Raw genomic sequence first — 25,423 nt, forward strand, 5'->3', positions numbered from 1 at the left:
CAGACTAAAATAAACAACTAGTATCTCATTACGAAAGCAATGGAGATACGACTATTCTAGAAGAAGAAGAACTCATGAGAGGGTAAAGCACATGAAATTAAGTATCATTTAATTCAAGACAATTTTACATAATTGATGTAATAATCTCGAAGATAACTTCAAAACAGTTTCTTACAAAACTATTACAAAGACTTTGTTAGACAAAATCTTTTATTGACATATTGAAAGAGATGCCTCAATTTGCTTTAGGGCAAGTGGGAGATTGTTGGGTGTACAACGCCCTATTCTAATACTTTGTAAAATATTTGCATGCTCATAAGTTTATAGAAGAAAAGCCACTTATTATGAAAATCCCAGTGGGGCCTTGCTCAAACATGCAAGTTGGGCCCAATAGTTTAAAAAGAAAATAATATATTTTATGCAACATTTTAAAAAATAATTAAAGTTCAAGTCCCACTGATAGGTTCTTAATGTTTAAAATAAACATAACATTATTCTTTAGAAATTGGCGTTAAACTGATCGTTTTCTCATCCATAGGATGCCCCCACGCCATACACACCCTAATATTGGAACTCCCCACATCACCACACGTGCCATAGAGAAATCCTATTTGCTACCTGAAAGGGAAAGTAAGGGGGTGAGCTAAAAGCCCAGTAATGAAGTACAAATAACACACAAGTATACACACAAAAATATGTTCATATTCATACATCGTTACACATCCTAAACATCGTCATCAAAACTGATGGACCCAAAATGGGTATGTTTTAAATATTTATATCACAAGCGCACGAATCGTTCATATAGAATAGTGATCATGTAAGCAAGGATGTCGAACCCAAAGGAGTTGTCTAAAATAAAAAAGAAAAATATTTTAAACCAAAATTAATAAATTATAACCTAGCTCCAGAGATTGATGAGATTTAATTTCATGAACATAAAATAAAAGATTTAAAGTAAAACTATTTAAGAGGATAAACATAAACCAATTATGATTTGAAAATAAGTTGTAAAAGAAAGATTATTAAGATACAAGAATCCACAAAATGTAAGTTTAATAATACTTATTAGTATATTGATTCCCAAGTTTTAGTGATAGTTAAAATAAGTCAAACTATCATTTTCCAAATAGATTTGTAATTTTAAGCACAAATTATTTCTAAAAAGATAGGATTTTTCTTCACTTTTCAAAAAAGTATAATTTGAAAGTATTTAATGTGAATCAACCTAATGAAACAACAAAAATCAAATAAGATTATTTGTAAGGCAAAACATAATATTTTTGTTCTAAGCATATGATGTGTACAATTTAATGACACATCTTACACAAAGAATATTATGTTTTGCAAAATGAAGAACAAAGCAATATTATCTAACAATCCAAAATATAAGATATTAAAGATGAAACACATATATGAAGTCCATAAACTTTGTTGCATTATAAAGGAAACCAACATACAACATAAATATTATCTAGTTACAAGTTGCTTCATCATGATCGTAATAATCTTATGAAAAAGATTAGAAGCACATAACTAGAATAGAAATTACAAAATAAATAAAATACATACTTGAAAATACTCTTGAAAAACACTAAAATGGAAAAGAGAGTGGTAGGGAGAAAATGGTAGAAAAGATGGTTACAAAAAATTAAGCACTATAAAATGGTCTTGAAATTCCCTATTTATAGCCAAAACGAGAGCATTAAAATAATCAACTTAAATTGATTAAATTAATTAAACAAAGTAGATATGGCATGTAGAGGTAAATTATAGGGTATACTGATGATTTTTGTGGTGAAATGTGTAGAAAACTTGGGTAAAATTTGGCATTTTAGGGACAAGAGGACAAGGGGACAAAATGGGCTCAAGAGGAGAGGAGGGTGGCTTGGTGGGTAGTGGCAGGCGGCTGGACTAGGGAGTGGCTACTGGGCTCGGTGGGCTGGCTGGGCAGCTTCGGGTGGGCCGAACTGGGCAGAAGGCTGCTGGGCTCGGTGGGCTGTGAGGAAGCTGAGGTGTGATGGGCCGTGGGGCAGGCGAGTCCGTGTGTGGAGAAAGAAGGCTGGCTTTGGGCTTGGGCTGGGGTAGACTCGGGCCCAAGTGGCTGGGAGGGCAAGGAGCAGGCGACTGGAGGCAGCTTCGGGCCTGGGCAGGTGTGGGCCTCGGCAGCTTCATTCCCTTCTCAAAAATGCCATATTTTGCTTTATTTATTCTAGTTTTATTTCTTTTTCCTTTCCTTCATTGCTCTTGTTTTTCAAGAGCCCAAGAATACAAAATATTCCCTATAAAATAAACATAAATTAAATTAAAACTAAATATTTTCAGTAATAAAATATACAACATAAGTTCCAAGAAAATACTAATTAAAACTTAATTTACTTTAATACTTAAGCTCAAAAGTTCATCTTTTTACTTCCTACTTAACAATATTAATTACAAATAATTAAACTAAAACATATTATAATAAAATATCTATAAAAACATATAAAAATCTAAAAAATTACAATAAGACTAATACATTAAAAATTACTTAAAAACTTAATAAGTTACTTAAAAACTCAAAGACTAAGCAACAATTAGCTTAAAAAAATGTGGTAAAATAACTCTATTTTGTAGAGTTATAAATAACCATCATCATCCTAAACATAATCATCATGAACATTATCATCATATGCATCATCATCATATCTTTGTGAACATGACCTGCTAACTTGTCCATGTCACATCTAGAGGTAAACAGGATCTCTGGTCCTTGAATAACCTCAGCGCGTCCGTCCTATGAGTTGCGTCTTTACATCCTTAGTAACCCGGGTTACGTCTCCATATCCTTAGCAACCCCTTTGTTGTATCGCGTTTATCACGCTAACAACCATTACATATCATACAACATTCAAATCACATACAATCTAGTCACATCAACACAAAGGAAATTTCATGATTTATCAACATCATCACATCACCACAAAATATCATTTCATACTTCATATCGCAAAACATATCATCGTACATAGCATTGTATCATCAAACAATCTTACCATTCACAACATAAATAAACAAAATTCTATCCAACTTCCTTTCCTCAGGTCCAAGCAAAGCAAATACTGACAAACTTCACAATGAGCCTATAACCATAATCAAATAACATTTTTTAGCATTACATAATACTTTCTTGTGCCCAACTCATATACCCCATGAGTGCATGTGAGCCATGCACACGTGGTGAAAACTACTCATAATTTCCAAAAAGGCATAATTACACATAAAATCACCAAAAGAATAATGCAAATTATACCTATGTTACATGCATGGTTTTTAAATAAAAATCATATGGTTGAATATTAGACACATTTTTTAACATAAAAGTGCATTTGCATGAGACATGCATACGTGGGAACGTTGTTAAAAAGTGACGTTAAAAATGATAATTTCTACGCACTTATTTCTATCATTTCAAATTAAGGATTAGCACATACTTTCTTACCATTATTTATTTCTTTTAAAATCACTAAGTTGATTAAACCTCTTTAAAACATTATTTTTATTTCATAAAAATAATTTATTTAATCATTTAAAAATATAATAACTCCATTTATTATTTTTAAATTACATAGAAATAATAAAGGCTAGAAATGATTTAAAATACTTATAATTAACATGTTTCCTTAGAAAATAACAATTTTATCTAAATTAATAAAATTACAAACATGATGTGAGAAAAAAATATATAATTTTTAGGTGTGGGAAAAATATATTTTACTTGTATTATTTTAAGACTTAATTTTAAGTAGAATAAATTCATAAGTGATAATCCAATAATTAGTTTTAAATTATTAAACTAAACTTTCAGCCACCATTTAATTTATTTAAAAATCACAAGTGAATTAATCTCAACATTTTTCTTCATTAAAATAAAGAAAATCATATTTATTAAAATGGACACTCATGGTTACATTTAAAAATACTATTTTTAATATTTACATAATTTAAGTGCTATATTATTTCAACAAACACACAAACTTTATTTCATTTAAAAGACTTCCCAATATTTTTACCAAAATTCCAGCAACAAAATAAACTTTCAAAAATCATCATCTTGAATTTAAAACCTCATATTTTCTTTTAATTTTTTTTAGGTATTTATTTGAGTAAAAACACCATTTTAATGTATATTAAAATTCCTTTTAATTTCTTAAAACATCATAGCATTTGCAAAATCATTTAAGCATGCAAAATCATTAATTTCATCATATTTCACACCATTTATACACAAAATCAGGAAGAATATAAAGTCATGAAATTCATCATTTTCATCATGCCTCACCAAAATTCATACATGTTAAATCAACAAAATTTAACACAAACCCTAGCATGTTTCTATCATTCAAGTAATCCAAAAAAAAGCAAAATTATCATAGACCCATTTAAAATCTCACAAACAACCTATCATGTTTCTAAGATTACAATGACATGAACACATAAAGGTGAACTAACATGCTTGAATAATCATCCCTAGGCCGAAACACACCTAAGATTCACAACAAAATATATCACAAAATTCTCATAAACACATTCTTCAACTTTCATGGACTCAAACAAGAAATCCAAATAAATTATCATGCCAATATTTACATAGGATCCTAGAACATGGATCTAACCAAATTGAAATAACAATCTTACAAGAAAGATCCCTAAAATCACAAAGACATTTAAATCATAGGCACATCTCAAGATCAAACATGCATAAACATGCTACAAGATACCCTAGGGCCGAAACCCACATCATGCTCCCATCCCTTAATGTTTTTCCAAAACCCAAGAAATTTCTAGCATGTTTTCTAACATGTATATGTGACACAAAAATCAAACAACACAACATACCTCAAACCCCATAGGCCAAAACCCTCAATTAACAATCTACCCCCAAACTCATAATCATGAACATATGAACCCTATCAATCACAACCTCACATAAAATCATAGCCAATAAAACATAAAATCAAAAGGGCTAAGGATTCATTACCTCTCTTGATTGTAAAATCAAGAGCACCCAAAGTGACCAATACTCAAACTATAATCGCCCCTTGTTCAAGCCTAGGCTTTTTGAAAACCCACATGAAGAGAAGAAGAAAACCAACAACACAAACAAACTCTAGTAAAAATACTAGAATCAAAAGAAGAGAAATTATAAACAATAAGCATAAAGAGGCATACCCTAGGATTGAACCCTTTTTCTTCCTCTTTTTTTCCTCCTTCTCTTTCTCTCTCTAACTCGTCCATTCTCTCTCTCCTTCTCTCACTAGACCGACGGCACCAAGAGCATAATGCTCTCTATTTTTTTTCTTTCCCTTTTATCTAACCCTAGAGAAAACTAGCCTAATGGGAATGGGTAAGTTTCCTCTTCCTAATTTCCATTAATTTGTTTATTCTAATTTCATAAATAAAGGAATTTTAATTAACTAAAATAAGAAAAAAAAATACAAATTTTCTAGCAATCATCCATTTTGTACATCATCAAATTTCCTCACAAAATAGGTAACAAAACCTTTCCCACTTGCCTCACACACACACAGACCTTTCCTTTTCCTTTTCTTATTTTCTTTTTAATTCTTTTTATTGAATAAAGATAATAAATCAAATAAAAGGAACCAAAATGTGTGTAGAAAATTCTATTCAAGTATACCATGCAACCATGCACATGCACACACTCAATAACTAGGGTGTATCACTACCTACCATGCACCTTGGTACATTCAATTAAAACTCAATTATTCACATATTAAAATAAATAAATAAATAAATAATAAATAATTAAACTCACAAAAATTCTACCAAATATTCCTAACAATTAATTTAAACAAATAATAAAATAATTCACACACTTAACAATTAAATAAAATAAGGCACAAAATTTGAATAAAAAAAAATGGTGCGCTACATTGGGAATAGTGCCCTTCAAGCAATTGTAGTTGACAAATGTTTTAAATGAAATAAATAATTGAATTGAATTATTATGTATATAGACTATGTCCGATATTATATGATAATATTAAATGAATATTAGAAAATTCCAAAGTTTATCTATGTAGTCTTAATCTCATATTGGTATGAGAGAATCGAGATTAAGATAATAAACTTAAACAGTTCGTAGGAAAATAAAGTTATAGAATCTTTAGATTAATTACTGCTAGTGTGGTCCACTAGTATTATGAAACATGTGACCTAGATCTGGGTTACTAGTGTAGTATGACACTTTAGTGGAGGTACTCCGCATGCTGAGAGTATGTAGAACTGGACCAGATGTAATTTGTTAATATTTGTTTAAACACCGTTTCATAGTATTAATCAAACACATCAAACGATGTTCATATACATGATGATCTAAATCGTGAGGTTGCTATGAACTCCTATATATGTCATCTGATCCTTTTATTCATGCATGTGTGACTACACTAATATTGTATCAGAGTTGTTTTTATTTTATTTATTTAATTATTTAATAATTTGAAAATAGTTTTTTCAAATTTGGTAAGTTAGATATTTACCTAAATCAAATCAAATCATATCATTATTATTATTATTATTAGGAGTAATAAGGTAATATAAATCTCAGAATAGTTCATAGAGTTTTTGTCAGACAAAACTCTTTCTTCTTCTTCTTTATTCTAGACATTCTCATACCATAATCCAAGTTCTCATGTGCTGAGAAATACTTGTAATTCCTAAAATACAAACCCATGTTCTCTATGTGCCCACACAAATCTTGAGGTGTAGAGAACACTATGGAAGATCGTGATTTGAGTGCTCAAAGCTTTGGATAGGAAGATTGATTAATATGCGAAAAGATTCAAGGACACTTGATAGACTTCAAGAGGTAATTGTTTATGTTCTTGAATTTTTTGTGTTTATATGTTATATATAAATATATTTGTTTATGTTATATATTTGTTGCATGATTAATAATATTGTATGTTAATATTTCTAGATTGTTTTCTTGTTCATATAAACTATTTATATGAGTGATGAATTTTTTTTTATTGTTGTTGTTCCTAAAATAATGGGCCCACCACGCCAATTTTGTTGTGTGCTCTGAGTATTTTTCCAAAAAATATGTTGAGAGCTTGCATTCTTGATTTTCAATGTTCGTGGAGTATAAAACTTCAATTAATTAAGTTCTCTTATATCAATAGTTACCATGACACGATAAAAATTGCTCCGTACGAGGCACTATACAAAAGAAAGTGTCGATCCCCAATCCATTGGCGTGAGAGTGGTGAGAGGAAATTCTTGGGATTAGAAGAGGTGGACCAAGCTACGGAGGACATTAGGTCTATTCGTCAGAGGTTACAGACCTCTATAGATCGCAAACGCAAGTATTTCGATCGTTGATAGAGACCTTTAGAATTTGAAGCTGGGGACTAGGTATTATTAAAGATAGCTCCACTGAGAAGAGTTATGAGGTTCGGGAAAATGGACAAGTTAAACCCTAGGTACATAGACCATTCGAGGATCTGGCACGCACTGGGAAGGTGGCTAATCGAATAGCCTTTCCACCCATGTTCTCTAGAGTTCGCGATGTATTGCATGTGTCAACCTTAAGAAAGTGCATGAAGGACCCCACTCATGTGCTAAGTTACAATGAACTTAGCATTGATCTTCAGCTGAGTTATGAGGAAAAACCGGTCACAATTTTGGATCGGAAAGACAACCTGTTAAGAAACAAAACAATACCTTTGGTAAAGGTGCAGTGGTGTAACCACGACATTGAAGAGGCGACCTGGGAAATGGAAGCTGAGATGCGAGAGCAGTATCCCCATCTGTTTTCAGTTTCGAGGATGAAACTTTTGTAAATTGTAGGTATTGTAACAACCCGTGTTTTGAACACCCGTTAGTAGCCGGTTGGAGCCAGTAAAGAATTATGTGAAATATTCTTTTGATAAATAATATTATATGAATTTGCGATGATTAGTGAATTTTATTGCTGCTATAATGATCCAGGAAAGGGTCTAGCTTTATACAAAGAAAAATTGGTCTCGGACCAAGGAATAAACTCTAATGAGAGAAAAATCTTGGATTAAATAAAATAGGAAATACTATGGCATAAACATATTAATTTTTTTTGGCAACTGAGACTTTATAGTCGATCTAATATATTTAAGAAAAATTGATTGAGGTTTGAATTCTAATCGACCAGGCTTAAGAATGAGAATTTCTTGCTCGGGCCTTTAAGGGCATTTTGGTCAATTTGATATAATTACCAAAATTATGTGTTATGTAACAAATTTTTTTTTTGGGTCACATTTAATTTAATTAATTAAGCTTGGAGATATTTAAAAACTATAGGGTAAAACTTTAAGGAATTTTAGATAAGAAAAATTACCATAGGGCCCTTGAGTGTCAAAGAAGAGAGGTAAAAATGTGCAAGGGCATAAAGGTCTATTTCAAGGGAGAAGAGAGAGAAGGGGGGCAGGGGCGGCAAGGCTATGCCTAGGACTCTAAAGAGCCCAGGACACCTACCCTAATAAGAGTAAGAGCCTTACCCACTCATTGGCTTAACTCTAATCATTACACTCTTACACATCTAATCAATTTTTTTTAAAAGAAATTCCTTTTCTCTCAAGAAAAGAAAAATACCCTCTTCTATTTCCTCTCCCCCAAAACCGAACCCTAGTCCCTCTACTCTCCATTGCTGTCATTTTTCTCTCCATGAGCCAAGAGCACTCATTTCCCCATTGAAGGGGGGAGAAGCTCAAGAGCACACTAAGGAATAAAGTAAGTTTTGAACCCTACTCTATTTTCGAAACCCTAAGGAATAGGAATAGCCATGCATGGCTTTGATCTTGTGTTCTAGGGTTCAAGAGAGGATTGTACGGGTAGTACCTCAAGGATTTAGCACTATTGTGATCTAGGGAAGGAAAGGTAAGAAATCTTGGTAGTTTGCATGTTTTCTTTCTCATCTAAGTTTTCTACCCTAATCCTTTTCTTAGAAATATGCATGTAGAACTTGGGGCCCGGTTTTGAGAGGTTAGAGCACCAAGGGAAGGTTTTGAAGAGCTAAGGAACATATCTCCAAGATAGGGCTTCGAAAGGTAGAATCTATGGTATAATTCTTTATGTTTTGTGGTGATTCTTTTAGATCTGGTTGTATAGGGTATTTCAATAGTGTTTGAGCTTATTTTATGCTTAATGGTGAGATTTTTGTGTAGTGTTATGGTTTTCATGCATGCATGTGGCAATGGTTTACGCTAGAAAGGTTGTTGTTGTTGAGTGTGAGTGAAATTGCTTGCTGCCAAAATTCGTGGTCTGGCTTCCAACGGGACAGATTGCACTCCACTGCCTCTATTTGAAAAACATATTTGTGTAGTTGCATAGTTATTTGTGAGTACTTGATGATAGGCCTTGGAAAATCATAAAAAGGTATTTTCAAACCCATGTTACGAACGTTTTGATATATTAATGTAAATTTGGAAAATTTCTGAGCAGCATGCACTCCCCAGATTGTTTTGACTTTGGAATGGGTTTTACTAATAAAAAATTTATGAAATTGGGCAAGGTGTTAGTTTAAACATGCATCAGGGTCACTGTAAAATTGTAGAGGAAAATCTGTTAAGGCATAAGAGATATGATTTTTTGAAATTTTCCCTAGAATATAGAAACAAAACTTCTGGGCAGCAAGCACTGCCAAAATGGATTTAAACATTTTGTTGAGTTTTATAATTCTGAAAATTATTAAATTTATAGGAAGCTAATTTAGACATGTTTAAAGATCCCCGTAAAATTTCAGAAAGAACTAGGCTATGGTGTAAGAGAAATAAATTTTCAAAGTTACCATAAAATCTAGGAAAAACTTCTGGGCAGTAGGCACTGCCCAGATTGCTTTAAAAATTTGAATGGGTTTTTCCGTCCTAAAAATAATAAAATTTTGAAGGGAATTAGTTAAGATTGTACAAGGACTCCTATAAAATTTGAGAGAAAAATATGTTAAGGTGTAAGAGAAATAATTTTTCTAAGTTTGCCCTAAAAAATGAAAATTAGGAATTTTGAACCTTAAAAAAAAGTTAATTTTTACCATTTTATAAGTTAAGGGTCAAATTGCACTTCTACTTCTTTTAAAAAATAACATAAAAAGAGATCCTAGGTGATGGATAAAAATGGTAAAAATTGGAGTTTGGGGGTTTCGTACAACCTTTAAGAGAATGGGATAACATTGGCGGATATTATTTGTAAAGGGTCAAAAAGCGATATTTTGGTAAATGATAGAAAATGGTAAATTTTCGTAAGAGGAAGACAAGTAGGTATTTTTCGAAAGCTATGAGTTGAGTAGAACTCCTTTATTAACCTTGAAAAATACTTACTTGCTGACGTGGCAAAATCAATGTGCACGTGGGTTGCATGTGACTATTTAGTGATTACATTCAGGTCGACCAGCGACTAGAGTATAAGCTGCTCGATGAATTCTAGAAAGATGTTGAACAGTACGGCTAAAGATGTGCTGACATGTCGACCAGGTCTGGTCGTAGCAACGACACCAAAGTTCAAATACAGTTATAAGGCAGATATTTTAAAGATATTTGACCCTATTTATGTGTAAATATTATGATTTTCGTTATTATTCAAATATTCTTGTAACAAAATTAGACACGGCCCATCGGACCATATGTGCATGCTTGAGCCTATAAATAGGATTCATGGGACTCACTTACAAAGGGGCAATAATTTGTATTAAGAAAAAACTAGTGTTTTTTATACACGAATTTTGTATCCTTTTTTGGAGCTTGTGAAACTCAGTGAACTCTAGTTTGCTGATCGTAGGTTTCATAATACATCAATAAAAACACTAAGTGGAAGTAGGTTATCACCAATATCTGGGGCCGAACCACTATAAATCTTTGTGTTGTTTAGTTCTTACATTCAGCCTATAAATCTTTATCATTTTTATGACTCCGTGTCGTTGGCTAAATAATCAATCAACATCCTTTTTCATAGAACCAAAATACAAATTATTTGATAAGAGAGTTCTTGGTTAAAGAATATTAAGATGCACAACACGGAGAGTGCGTTGCGGCGAGGCCGATTTTCTTTTGATACTGTAAAGATTGATATGAAATCTAGACTTATACATTGTAAGGTGTATAAGAGACTATAGTGTAGAGTCTCTAAGAGAACTTTATTGCATGTAGCTATCGTAGAATATTAGCTAGAAGAGTTTCTTGGCTACAACATGAATATACTAGTGTGTGATTGTAGTAGTAAAATACACTAGTTTTCTTTGGGTCGTTAAGACCAGGGTATGCTTAAGGGCTACATTTGGAATGCTTGCGCATTTTGCGCCTTAATGGTAAGTGAGATCGGGTTGGAGCCAGAACCTTATTGCAATACTGTCTGGGTTGGAGCTAGGACATGGTGAAATTATAGTCCAAGTTGGAGCCAGGACATGGTAAAATTATAGTTCGGGTCGGAGTCAGCACATTGTGAGACTATAGTCTAGGTTGGAGCGAGGAAATGTTGAAATTATAGTCTGTGTTGGAGTCAGGACATGGTAAAATTATTGTCCAGGTTGGAGCCAGGACATGGTGAAATTATAGTTCGGGTTGGAGATAGGACATGGTAAAATTATAGTCCGAGTTGGAGCCAGGACATGGTAAGATAAAGTCTAGGTTGGAGCCAGGACATGGTAAAATTATTAAGTAGAATATGTACACATTTTTTACTAAGTCAATTAATTTAATTACTTATACTTTTAAATAATTATTTTTCAAACCAACCAAACAATGTGGCATGTTAGGATTTATGCCCTAAAAGCATGTAAAGTCATTTTATTGATATAGATAAAAGTACAATTTATTATATTTAGATGTTATAATTATTATTTGAATAATTTATATGAATATCAAGAAAATTCCATATTCTTTTTTTAGGATATGATCTTGTATTAGTACGAGAGAATTAAGATCATATATAATAAATAAAATAGTCAGCAACATATTAAAGTAAAGAATCTTTAATGAATGGTTACTAATACGGTTTACTAAGCATACAGGATTCAAGTAGTCTAGATTGAGATTACTAATGTGGATAGACATCTTGTTAAATGTATTGTATATAATAGGGATTATATATGATATGACCAATATGAATTAACTATCTTTATAAGCTTACTGTTTTTCATAAAGATGTAATTCTTATCATAATAGATGGTCATTTGAAGATTAGTCTAAATCCTGAGTAGTCATGAACTCTTGTTTGTGGTTATTGGATCTTTTGATTCACTCTTTGAGGTTTCTTAGTACAATTAGGCTAGTGACTTTTGTTTTGGAGTTTCAATATCATGAATGGCTGGGAACATGATTTACAAAATTGGAATCCATACTTTCCTAACGGATTGAATATTGTTTCCCTTAAGGGTTAATTCTGGAACTGAATAATTATTTATCTCAAATATATAATTTGATTATAGATTAATTATTCACTAGTGAATTAATGGTACTTAAGTAATAAGAGGTAATTAGGAGGGTAAAATAATAATTTTGACTAGCTCTAATTAACAAACCAATAATTGGAGGACATAACTACATTTATTGATTATATCGATGGACTACAAAGAAAACTCTGTAAATATAATTATATAATTAGTTAGAGTGCAATTCCATATTTATAGTGGAGTAATCATGGAATTTATAAAGAATATTATTAGATTAAAGAATTTGATAAATAATCTAGTTTGTTGGAGCTCGCATTATAGGTCCATGGTCCCCAGGTCACCTCTGTCGTATACTGTCAAGGGTAAGGATGTCGATTTGTAGAGTGTTGACCCTTGAATTAGTCAATGACACGGAGTCAAGTAAAATGATAGAAAATAAGATGAAATCAAGATGAAAAGATAAACGACACAAAAGATTTATAGTGGTTCGGCCCCAATAAAATGGTAACAACCTACGTCCACTTAGTGTTCTTATTGATGTATAATTCCAAGAACTGTGATCAATGAACTAGGGTTCACGAGTTTCACAAGCTTTTGGATGAATACAATTATGGTGGATAAAAACACTCTATTTCTCTCTTAGGATTCTGAAGATCCAAAAAGTCCACTCTCTTGAGCCATTTGATTCTTATTTATAGGCTCAAGGAGTTCTACATTGGTCAATGGGCCTTAATTACATTTAATACAAATGTATCTAAATAATAATGGAAATTACAATCAATACGTAATTACAAGATTACTTATCTAAAGAAATTAAATGAAAATATGCGACCAGACTGGTTGCCCATAATTATGTTGTCTAATGTGCCAATTTTCTTCTGGTCGATGGCCGAACAGACCATACTTACTTAAACTGCCACGTGTATCCCACGTGTAGGCCAATCCTGCCACATCATCAAGTAGTCTGTTTTTGGGTAAACATTTTCCCCCCAAGTTTATTTTACTGCGACCAGCATAAAGTAAACTTAACCGACCGACCCTTCGTATGACCTGTCACATCTGTTAGTGCCTTTTCGAAAAAGTAGCTAATTATGGCTGTTGTAGTTTCCCAAAAGCGTTTTGATGGCTAACACATTTCCCCACGTCTCAAAAATTCATTCCATCATTACCTCTTTTACAGTGCCACGATCAGTATAAATAACTTACCCTCCTCACTTTTTACCTTTTACCACTCTTCTTTTCCTCAAGACTCTGAAGAACAAAGCAAGAACAACTCAGAAAAAACTTGGCGATCCGAGGTGTGTCTGCCCAGCCGCTTGTATCAACGCTCGGGACCTAACTTCAATATTTCATTCAAGGAAGTTTCCTGATCTTCTTTGTTTCTGATATGCCATGCAATGTTCATTTCTCTAGTTTTCTGATATTCGGTGCTTTCAGTTTTTTAATGTTCTTGAGAGAAAATTATTTTGGGGTAATCGGGCTTGTAGGCAGTATCATACGATAGGAGTTTAACATAGCAAAAACACTAAATGAGGCTTAGGAATTGGCTTGGGAAGTAGGAACACTGATTTAGGGCGCAAAATCAAAGTAAAAATTTGATTTTTATGCATTCGGAAAAATCTGGGTTTTTCCCGCCTATTTTCGGAGTCGAAAAGTTTCCCTGAAAAAACTTTTCACTTCTGCTTTTTAATCTATTTTTCGAAACTATTCGAATGTTTTAGTGTTCGCGTTAGAATTCTGCTGGTCGTATAAAAGCTTATATTTTATACACGGCAATGTTATCCCAACGCTTCCACTTCTTCTATCTGTTGGCCATAGATTTTCATCTCCCCTTTCCTATTCTCATATTTTCATGCACGATCCTTGGGGAGGTGAGAGGTCGATTGACGATGAATTGCTCGCGCTACTGTTCGAGGATCAAGAACAGCCGTCACTGCCATTTTTAGAAGTTCCTTTTTCTCAACACAACTCAACAAACAGACCTCTGACCAGTTCAACGAATATAGGGCGCGTGGAGTATACTGATCGTAGAAAGAAGAGAACAACCAATTCTCCTTCTAACTAGCCTACCCTCACACTGAGGAGCCTTCTACCAATCCCCAACCTGTAAATATTGTACCACTCAAAATGCAAACAAAAGCTCAACCTCGCGACGACCTTAGGCCAGAGGTCGAATGGTACGTTGCGCCTCCTAGCATCGTCTCTGCTAGGATGGTAACTAACTATCTCAAGAAGTATGGTCTTCCTGGGATAACCCTCATCAAACCTTCACCCGACCAACGGGCAAACGTGACTGGGGGCACCTTCAGCGCCTGGTCGAGGTATCATATCGAGGCAGGGGCAATCTTGCCTTTGCATGAATTCATCCAAGGGGTGGCCAATTATTTTGAGGTCGCCCCCTTCCAAATTACCCCCAATGGATATAGCGTACTATCTGCACTCTATATCCTTTATAACCATAAGAAGTGGCTAGTACTAACACCACATGAGATCAACTACTTGTTCGATCTCAAATCCAACCCCAACCATAACAACACGGGGTTCTTCCACTTCTACCACCAGGAGTCTGCTCGCACCTTCCTGAGCGACATTACCAACAAGTCCAATGTAGGGAAGTATTTCCAGGAATACTTTCTTACAACAGACCTGGTCGCTGATAACCTAGCTTTCACCCGAGGAGGTAAATTTTTTACTCACTAGTCATTTAATTTCTTCGAGCTTTTCTATACCGTCTTTAGATCTTTGGTGTTTAGGTCCATGGTATTGACCAGTCCCTACTTCAGAGATGGAGATAAGGGCAGCTGCCTTGGCCAGCATGACGTACATCGAAAAAAGCATCAAGGAGCTAGTCAGGGAGAGCAACTCAAGGCTGGTCAGCCTTCTGGCATCTCACTAGGATGTGAGGAAGTCCATAGCAAGGAGTGCCACTGGAGGAGAGATCCTCGCGCAGCACCAGAATGTGTCATAGCCCCCAAGGAGGTGGGCTACCAGAGTGACCATCAGGGAACCCTCCAATATTCCACGAACTGTTGCTGTTCCAACCCATCAGGGGAAGGGCAAGCAGAAACTTCCAGAACACCCCGAGCCCATACTCGAGTCGTCTGATGAGAGCGGTACTGACTTCTCACTCTTAGACAGTTTGCCCATTCCCTGTCATTTATTTGGCAGGGACGACAACTTTAAATATGCGACTAGTTTAATTCAAACTTCTTCAAGGTAGAGAGTGAGTTTAGCAGTAGTACCATTAATAATGTATCGACCAACAATAATAGCTCGGGTATATTACTTAGAATTTTTCTTACTCTTATTTCCTTGCTTTAGTAAGTATCTCAATTTATATTTCCTGATCATTTGTTTATATCATGCAGTCATGCCTTTCGATGAAACATTTGACCTGTACAGCCAACCCAAAACCACTACTTCTGCGAGCAGGTAGAAGGGAAGCAGGCGGCATCTTGGGGAAAGCATTAGCGATCCCTCAAAGAAAAGGGCTCGGACTGAGGATCCTCTTGCACTTGTACCTTCCAAGGAAACTACTCCTCCTACAGCTCCCGTCGACCCGACTCCTCCTGCTCCTGTCAACCCAACGACTCCTAATCAGTCTGGAAAAACTCAAGCCGAGGCCGTTCTGAGCACAGCCTACAACTCGACCAATGAAAAACTGAAGAAGCTATCAAGACATTAGCGCAGTCAGGAAGCCTTCAGTAATGTCTCCTCCATGAAGGTCGAGAAAATTCTCAATCGCTTGCTGAATGAAATACTCAGTGTAAGTTGCTATTTTTTTTGTTGTGTCTTAGTTGTCTATCTCACCCTTTTTATTTATACTAACAAATTTTCTTTTTTCTCTGATCAAAGGGAGTTTTGACCCTGAGTACCGGCTGGCGTTGCTCGGAGGAGACGTCTTCCAAGCATGCTAAATAAATTAAAGCTGTCGAGGGAAGACTTGCCGAGCAACTCAAAGCGGCCGAGGATAGACACGCCCAACTGTTCGAGGAGCTAAGAGCAGCTGATGAGCAAAATGCCAAACTGGGTGAGGAGTTGAAGCATCATAAGGAGACTTTGGCCAAAGTCACTGACTCCAAAGAGAGGTACAAGGAGTCTTCAGTGTTGAACTTTAAAGAGGCCTCTAAACTCCAAGACAAATTGGTGATCAGCAGGAAAGAAACTGCTGAGCTAGAGGAGCGAGTTAAATTGCTCGAAGAAACCAACGCTAGTGATCTGGAGCGGTTCAAGGGAGCAACCTTCAACTGCTTTTATATGTTCTGGAACAACAACTATGAGGCAAACTTTGAATATTTACCAGAGCATATGAAGCAGGCTGAGCTGGAAAAATGCGTTGCTCGCCTTGAATAGGAGGAGAAAGTTCAGGCATCTCCCAAGATCTCTTTGGCAACAGGTATTGATGACATCGACGAGGATGCTGGGACCTCCATCGACCAGCAGCCCCAACAAGATCCTCCAGCCGCTCCATAATTTTATCTATTTTATTTTGATTTGTAACTAGGACACACAAGCCATGGTTCATGATGTCAAGACAATATTCTGCTGCGTAGGTCAGCTTTTAATTAAATTAGCAATTACATCAGAGTAGTAACTCCACGCGGTGTAAAACATTTTACTTTGATATTATAATATTTGAAATTTATTATAACATATGTTTGCATGACCGAACTTAGCATAACACTTTCTTTTGATTTAACAAAATTTAAACAAAATTTTGAAAAAGACTCTAAGTATCGTAGTATGCTTTCCCTTATTTTGCTCGTGTGTTTACATATGCCTATTGATATGCTTTGCTTGATTAGTACCTTATATGCCCCTCAAGTGATTGAATAGCTTAAGGTCCTCGGTCACTTTCCAAGACTAAGACATGTTCGAACATTACTGCTCGTAAAAATAATTATAAAAAGTAATTATATAGCAAAAAAACACACGTAATGAGCAAATATTTGTAATAAATACAATAATTGGCAAGAATAACTGGCTGCACACAGTTCCTTTTATTTCTCGTAATAAATGGACAATCGTGTCTGTATGAGTGATCAAAAATTTGATCTTACACTTATAAGCGATTAGTCATATGACTGACTAACCCTTGTTCATAAAATTGTAAAAAGTGAAATTAGTACAAGCCAATTCTTTAAAAAGATATGTTTATTGATAATACTTGCGCAGGTGTTCTCCATTCCAATAGCAAGGAATGAGATCTCCATTTAAGCGAGCAAGTTTATAGGTGCCTGGTAGGAGGACTTCTTCAATTTGATACGGACCTTCCCAGTTAGGTCCAAGCATTCCAGCAACTTGATCGCGGGTGTTAAGAAAAACTCTTCTAAGTACCGAATCCCCCATGTTAAATTTTCTTTCGCATACTTTAGAGTTGAAATACTAAGCGACCTTTTGTTTGTAAGCTGATACTCGAAGTTGAGCTTGCTCACGTCTTTCATCAACCAAATCCAAAGATTCCATTAATAGCTAACTATTCACACTCTGATCGTAAGCCAACCTTTTATGCGATGGTGGATCTAATTCACCAGAAACATGGCTTCATATCCATAGGCCAAGGAAAATGGAATATGGCCTATTGCTGTTCGATGGGACATTCTATACGACCAAAGGACTTCATGTAATTGTTCTGGCCATGCCCCATTCACTTCTTCAAGCCTTTTCTTCAGGGTATCCTTCAGTGTCTTATTGATAGCTTCAACTTGTCTGTTTGCCTGCGGATGAGCTACTGAAGAAAAACTCTTGATAATCCCATGCCTTTCGCAAAAATCTGTGAACAGATCACTGTAAAATTGTGTTTCGTTATCTGAGACAATCTTTCTTCGCAACCCATAGCGACACACAATGTTCTTGACCACAAAATTCAGCACTTTCTTGGTCGTTATTGTTGCAAGTGGCTCATCTTTGGCCCACTTTGTGAAGTAGTCAACAACAACTACAACATACTTGACGTTGCCTTTTCCCGTGGGTAAAGATCCAATTAAATCGATTCCCCATACTGCGAATGGCCACGGGCTTTGCATCTTTTTCAGTTTATTAGGGGCTGCTCGCGGTATCTTGGAGAACTGTTGGCACTTGTCACACTTCTGAACAATATCCACAGAGTCTTCATTTATCGTTGGCCAGAAGTATCCTTGCCTTAGGATCTTTTTTGATAAACTCTACCCCCCAGCATGATCTCCGTAGAAACCTTCATGGAATTCTCGCATTAACTCTTTGGCCTTTTCCTTTGAAACACACCTTAGAAGTGGCATCGAGTACCCTCTCCTGTATAAAACTCTGTCGACTAGAATGAATCAAGCCGACTATCTTTGGAGGGTTCTTGCTTTGTTTCTATCCGCCGGCAGCACTCCACACTCTAAGTATTTAATGAAGGGCATCATCCATGTGTCTATTTCCTTGATTACCAGGGAAGAATCTTCTGCTTGAATGCTCAGTGCGGACAAATGTTCAACATGTGCTATATTCAAGGTGTCAGCATCCTTCGCGCTTGCTAACTTGGCCAAAGCATTAGCGTTCGAGTTCTGGTCGCGAGGTACTTGCTGGAGATTATATTTTTCGAACTGTGCCAATAAGTCCTTTGCCTTGTTCAAATAAGCAACCATCTTTAGACCCCGAGCTTGATATTCTCCCATAATTTGATTAACCACTAACTGGGAGTCACTGTAGATTTCAAGTGACTTTATATCCACGTCCTTGGCTAATCTTAATCATGTGAGTAGAGCTTCTTATTCGGTTTCGTTATTGGACGTTGTGAAGTCGAATCTGATTGCACAATGGAATCGATGTCCTTCAGGCGTGACCAAGATTAAACCTGCTCCAACATTGTGCTCGTTGGAGGAGCCATCTACGAACAACTTCCAGGAAGGAGTTTGGCTTTGGAGTTTAGGCTCTTCTATAGGCTCGGTATCCTGGAGCCAAGTAAGTTATGCGACAAAGTCTACTAGGGCATGTCCCTTCACAACTGCTCATGGCGAGTAAGAAATATCAAATTGTCCAAGTTCAACTGCCCATTTCAATAATCGATCGGCGACTTCTGTTTTTTGGAGGAATTGCCGTAGTGGCTGGTCGGTGAGTACTATGATGGGGTGAGCATGGAAGTATGGTCGTAGCTTTCTGGAGGTTAAAATCAAGCAATAGGCTAATTTTTCAATGGGCAGATATCACAGCTTTTCTCCTATTAGCCTCTTGCTTATATAATACACAACTTTTTGAACATGTTACTCTTCTATGATCAGGACAGCACTAGCAGCATACTCGGTGACTACCAAATAAATTAACAAATTTTCTTTCTCAACCGGTTTGGATAAAATTGGTGGTTGCGACATATGAGACTTTAGAGCCTGGAAAGCCTGCTCGCATTCTTTTGTCCACTCGAATTTATTATTGCCCCTAAGAAAATTAAAAAATAGAATGCATTTGTCCGTTGATTTGGAAATGAATCTACTCAAAGCGGCAATCCTCCTAGTTAGACTTTGAACATCTTTAATTTTAGCTGGCGACTATCTCGATCAGGGCCTTGATCTTTTCGGGATTAGCTTTGATACCTCGTGAGTTTACTATGAATTCCAAAAATTTCCCTGATCCAACTCCGAAGGAACACTTAAGGGGATTCAGCTTCATCTGATATTTGTTCAAGACGTTGAAGCACTCTGGCAGGTCTCCAATGTGTTCTTCTGCCTTCTTCGACTTAACCAGCATGTCATCAACATATACCTCCATATTAACACTGATCAGCTCTTTGAACATGTGATTGACTAGTCACTGGTAAGTCACACCAATATTTTTCAAACCGAAGGGCATTACTTTGTGAAAGTAAAGCCCTGTATCAGTTCGAAAGCTAGTGTGATCCTCATCAGGTAAGTTTATATTGATCTAGTTGTATTTAGAGTATGCATCCATGAATGATAGGATCTCATGCCCTGAAGTGGCATCGATCAACAGGTCGTTCCTTGGGAGTGGGAAACAATCCTTTGGGCAGGCTTTATTGAGGTCTGTGAAATCCACGCACATCCTCTACTTACCATTAGGCTTGGGAACCAGCACGGGAATAGAGACCCAAGATGGATAAACCGCTACTCTGATGAATTTGTTCTCCTTTAGCTTCTTGACCTCTTCTTTTAACGTTTTTGATCTATCTTTGTCGAGCAGCCTCCTTTTTTGTTGTACTGGTGGAAAACTTTTACCTATGTTTAAGACATGGCTGATAACTGCTGGGTAAATCCCAACCATATCCTTATGCGACCAGGCAAACACCTCCTAGTCCTCCTTTAGAAATTCCACCAGTTTTTGCTTTGTCGTTGTCTCTAAGTTTTTACCGACTTTCACAACCCTGGTCGGATCCGCCTCATCAAGTTGGACATCTTCGAGGTCCTCGACTGGTCCTACGTCTTCTTCAAAATCCCCAAAGCGAGGATCTAAATCTCTATCCTCACTTTGGGTAACACCCTATTTGGTGACCTGTTCACCTGATTGGGCTTATACTTCATTGGCCAATAGCAACCGTTTCTCGGATCTTTCTCTCGATCCACCCCTTTTCGCCTTGGTAATCGAGGAATTATAGCATTCCCATGCTTCTTGTTAGCTTCCCAACACACATCCTACCCCTATGTCGATTGGAAACTTCATGACCAGGTGCCAGACCGAGGTCACGGCTCGTAGGTCGACTAGAATAGGCCTTCCAATCACAACATTATATGCAGAAGGACAATCAACTACTATAAAAGTTGTAATGTCATGTTCACAGGTGCAGTTCTTGCTGTGACTGGAAGCTTGATTGACCCCGTTGGCGCTAGCCCCTCGCCAAAAAAATCGTAAATGGTTTGGTTGAATGGCTCCAAATCCTTCACTGACAACTTCATCCTCTACAGCGAAGACTTATAAAGAATGTTTTCAGAGCTTCCTATATCCACTAACACCCGCTTAACCATCATATTGGTGATTTGGACATCCACGACCAGAGGATTCGAATGGGGAAACCAGACATGTTGGGCGTCAAGCTCAGAGAACGTTATCAGTTCTTCCTTTGTTCGAGTTTTTTTGGGAGTTATCTTCTCTACGTTAAGCATTTCAATGTCCTGGTCGTGACATAAGGTTCGGGCGTATCGCTCCCTTGCCTTCCCACTATCCCCAACCAGGTGTGGGCCACCACAGATGGTCAGCAATGTACCTGCCACTAAAGCTGGCTGTAAAGGGGGCGAGCGTTGGCGTACAAGTGCCTGCTCGTTGCCTCCTTGAGCCTCTCGCTGGGAACTTCTAGTGGCTCGTACATATCTTCTCAGGTGTCCTTGCCTGATAAAGAACTTAATCTCATCTTTAAGCTGGTTGCACTCGTTGGTGTCATGACCATAGTCGTTGTGAAAATGACAAAACATGGTTGTATCTCTTTTGGAGTTATCTTTCCATATCGGGGCTGGTCGCTTGAAAGGAACAGTGGTGCTAGTAGCTTGGTACACTTCTGCTCTGCTTTCGACTAGGGCCATGTAATTGGTGAACCTCGACTCATATTTATTACTTTTAGGGCGATTGCTCTCATATGTCGATGACTCGTGGTTCGCCCTTTTTCCTCCATTTTTCCTATTATTTTTGCTGTTGCCATTGGGTTTCCCAGACCCACTGGTGGCTTTGGTGGGATCTTCTTTCGGACCTTGGTCGTCTACAGGCATTTTCCCTTCATTAGCGATGGCCTCTTCGAGTTTGATGTATCGATTCGCTCGGTCCAGAAACTCTTGGGTGCTCTTTTCCTCGTTCTTCCTCAAACTGTTCCAGAGGGACGAATGGCGTCGTACTCCAGCAGTAAGTGCCATCATCCCCCCCTCATCACCAACTGTCTTAGCCCCAGCAGCACCTCGCATAAAATGCTGGACATACTCCTTCAAGGATTCACCCTCCTTCTGGCGTATCTCAACCAGTTGGTTGGCTTCGGTCGGATGTACTCGACCAGCGTAAAACTGCCCATAAAACTCTTTCACGAACATTTCCCAAGACACTATGCTAGCAGGAGGGAATTTGAAAACTACTCCTGAGTAGTATCAAATAAGGTGGCCGAAAAGATTCTGCATCGAGCGCCATCTAACACCTTCTGGATGTTCATTTGTATCTCGAATTTATTCACATGAGATACAGGGTCTCCAAATCCATTGAAGTTGGGTAAGACCGACATCTTAAATTTTCTTGGGTTTCGGTCATTGCTAATCTTTGTATGAACGGAGTGCCTCTTCTCTGATCATACTCTATGTGGGATGTTCGGCTCCCACTAACTGCTGGACGACTTGATTTAGTGCATCAAGTTGGGCTTGTACAACATCTGTTACTATTCGGGCGACCGGTGCAGGAAGGGCACCCTCGTCGTGCCTTTCCCGCCTGTCATTGAGTACGTCCCTCAAATCATCATCCCTACGCCTTTGCTCGCTAGCACCTAGTCGATCAAAGACGTTAGGCTTCCTAGGCTGCCCCCCAGCATTCTGGATCGTTGGCCGATTTTCTCTTGGTGGGGGACTACGTTCCCCACCCCTATCTCCTTGCCCTCAACCAGCATTTCCTCTGTCAGAATCTGCCTCATTATAGTCATGCCCATCCGTAAAACGTGAGAGACTATGGTGCGACCTACTGAACGCACTATTTCCCCCTTCCCTCGCTGGCACGTCTCAAGTGTTAGGTGGAGGCCTGCGTTGGTCGGTGGGTCCCCTGGCATTATTATGTCATGGGGGACCCCTGACCGCAGAGCCTGACTCGAATTGCCTTTTTCCAGCAGAAGGACGTTGTCCCCTGCTTGGTGGATTTGGCTCCTCAACAGTTTGGCGCTAGGGCTTCGGGGAGGTTGCCTGGCCTTATTCTACCTTTGATGCTGGGGATTATCTCGACCAGCGCGAGAAGGAGGTTGCTGCTCAGGATGTTGAATTGAAATATCCTATTGAGCAGCAGGAGGCTGCTCCAGCCTCTGAGGGCTTGCGGTGGAGGCGGAGTGTGGTGATGCTGTGGAAAATTTGAATGTGGATCTTGTTGTGGCAGTACACTGGGTGGCTGATCCAGTTGAGAAGCTGGCGCGGGCTATCCGCGAGCCAACTGAATGGCTGCCTCCAGGGTGGCAGTGGCGTCCCTCTGTCGGCAATCCATGTTGGCCCGCCTCTCATTCAGTTCTTGGCGTTGCCTATCAATTTCTCTTTGCTGCAACGCCATCGTTTCAGCCACATTTTCCTGATTAGCCCTCAGATTGGCTAACTCTTCCTGCAAACCAACAAGTGTCGTCCTCAAGGTCTCAGAATCCATTTCCTCCTCTTTAAACTTCACTTGTGGCTCATCCTCAGCCACATTTTGTGGAGGAGGCTGAGTTGGTGCAGCACCAGAGGTTTGTCCAGTCTTTCTAGCCATTTTCGCCGTTTGATCTTTGTGAAAGTCTTGAGTTCAGCTCTCAATGAAAGCCCCAAAATGTTGACCCTCGAATTAGTCAATGACACGGAGTCAAGTAAAATGATAGAAAATGAGATGATATCAAGATGAAAAGATAAATGACACAAAAGGTTTATAGTGGTTCGACCCCAATAAAATGGTAACAACCTACGTCTACTTAGTGTTCTTATTGATGTATAATTCCAAGAATTGTTATCAATGAACTAGGGTTCACGAGTTCACAAGCTTTTGGATGAATACAATTATGGTGAATAAAAACACTTTATTTCTCTCTTAGGATTCTGAAGTTCCAAAAAGTCCCAAAAATTCCACTCTCTTAAGCCCTTTGATTCTTATTTATAGGCTCAAGGAGTTCTACATGGGCCAATGGGCCTTAATTACATTTAATACAGACATATCTAAATAATAATGGAAATTACAATCAATACGTAATTATAAGATTACATATCTGGAGAAAATAAATGAAAATATGAGACTAGACTGGTCGCCCATAATTATGTTGTCTGTTGAGCCAATTCTCTTCTGGTCGATGGTCGAACAGACCATACTTACTTAAACTACCACGTGTATCCCACATGTAGGCCAATCCTGCCACATCATCAAGTAGTCCATTTTTGGGTAAACATAGAAAGAATGACTTAATTGCAAATGAATTAATTTTTCAGGGCAATGAAATAATTATGTGATAATTATGGTCAACTGATTAATTGTGAATTAATAAGTTATTCAACTATATAGTTTTTATTTTGAAAACCTATATGTTAAAATAAATATTAATCATGTTTGGATTAATATAAAGAGAGATTAATAATTATCTTATTATAAGATATTTATTTATTTATTAAAATTGATATTTTAAGTTAAAGTTCATTTTTAATTAACTAATATTTATTTTGGGATAAATTTATTATCTTAAATATTAGGATTAAATAAACAAATGAGAAAACCATGGAGAGCCACTAAGTGGCACCACCCGGGGATATTATTAATCCATGTGATTTGAATTTTGAATTTCAAATTAATTGTTTATTTAATTATATTTAATTATTTTATAAAATATGATTTAAATTAAATAATTAAATAAGTTGTAACTGATCAGTTTTATTTTAAATAAAATAAAGATTAATTAAATTAGTTAGTTATCTTTTATTAACCTAAAAGAAGCGATACTTTCAGATTATGTTTTAAGAAATTATTTTTTACTTTCTCAAGAAAAGAAACGATACAATTTCCTAAACTTGAAATTCTAGAAATTTCTATAGCCTATCTGTAACGCCCTCCTAATCCAGGACCGTTACACTGTGTATTTAAAATTGTGCCAGACCTACTAATCAGGTCATTTGGCTTAAAGCATTTAACTAAGGTTAATGACAAGGGTTAGGGTTAAAAATTTTGGTCAAAGAACCATTGACTTTTATTCCAAAAGTGTTATATAGCATGGGATCCCAAAATATCACAACAAAACTGTTAAAAAGGGTAAATACATAACAAAAGTTACATCAGCCGGCCAAAGCGGCAAAACAGGGCTGTAACCCTAGTTCCTTTGAGATAACCCCAGTCGTGATGGTCGAGCATCTGCATATGTACACGCCG

The 25,423-nt window shown here is 36.9% G+C and overlaps 1 long non-coding RNA gene across 1 annotated transcript; it reads right to left on the reverse strand.

The window, feature by feature from the left end:
- Window positions 1–1,432: 1,432 nt before the first annotated feature.
- Window positions 1,433–5,351, reverse strand: LOC133800727 (uncharacterized). Its single transcript, XR_009876587.1, has 3 exons — window positions 5,212–5,351; window positions 2,704–5,091; window positions 1,433–2,282 (listed from the first exon to the last, which is right to left on the reverse strand). It is a non-coding gene; the product is annotated as an uncharacterized LOC133800727 (long non-coding RNA).
- Between the last annotated feature and the right edge of the window lie 20,072 nt (window positions 5,352–25,423).

This window comes from Humulus lupulus, chromosome 9 (assembly GCF_963169125.1).
Source record: "Humulus lupulus chromosome 9, drHumLupu1.1, whole genome shotgun sequence".
Taxonomy (NCBI): domain Eukaryota; kingdom Viridiplantae; phylum Streptophyta; class Magnoliopsida; order Rosales; family Cannabaceae; genus Humulus; species Humulus lupulus.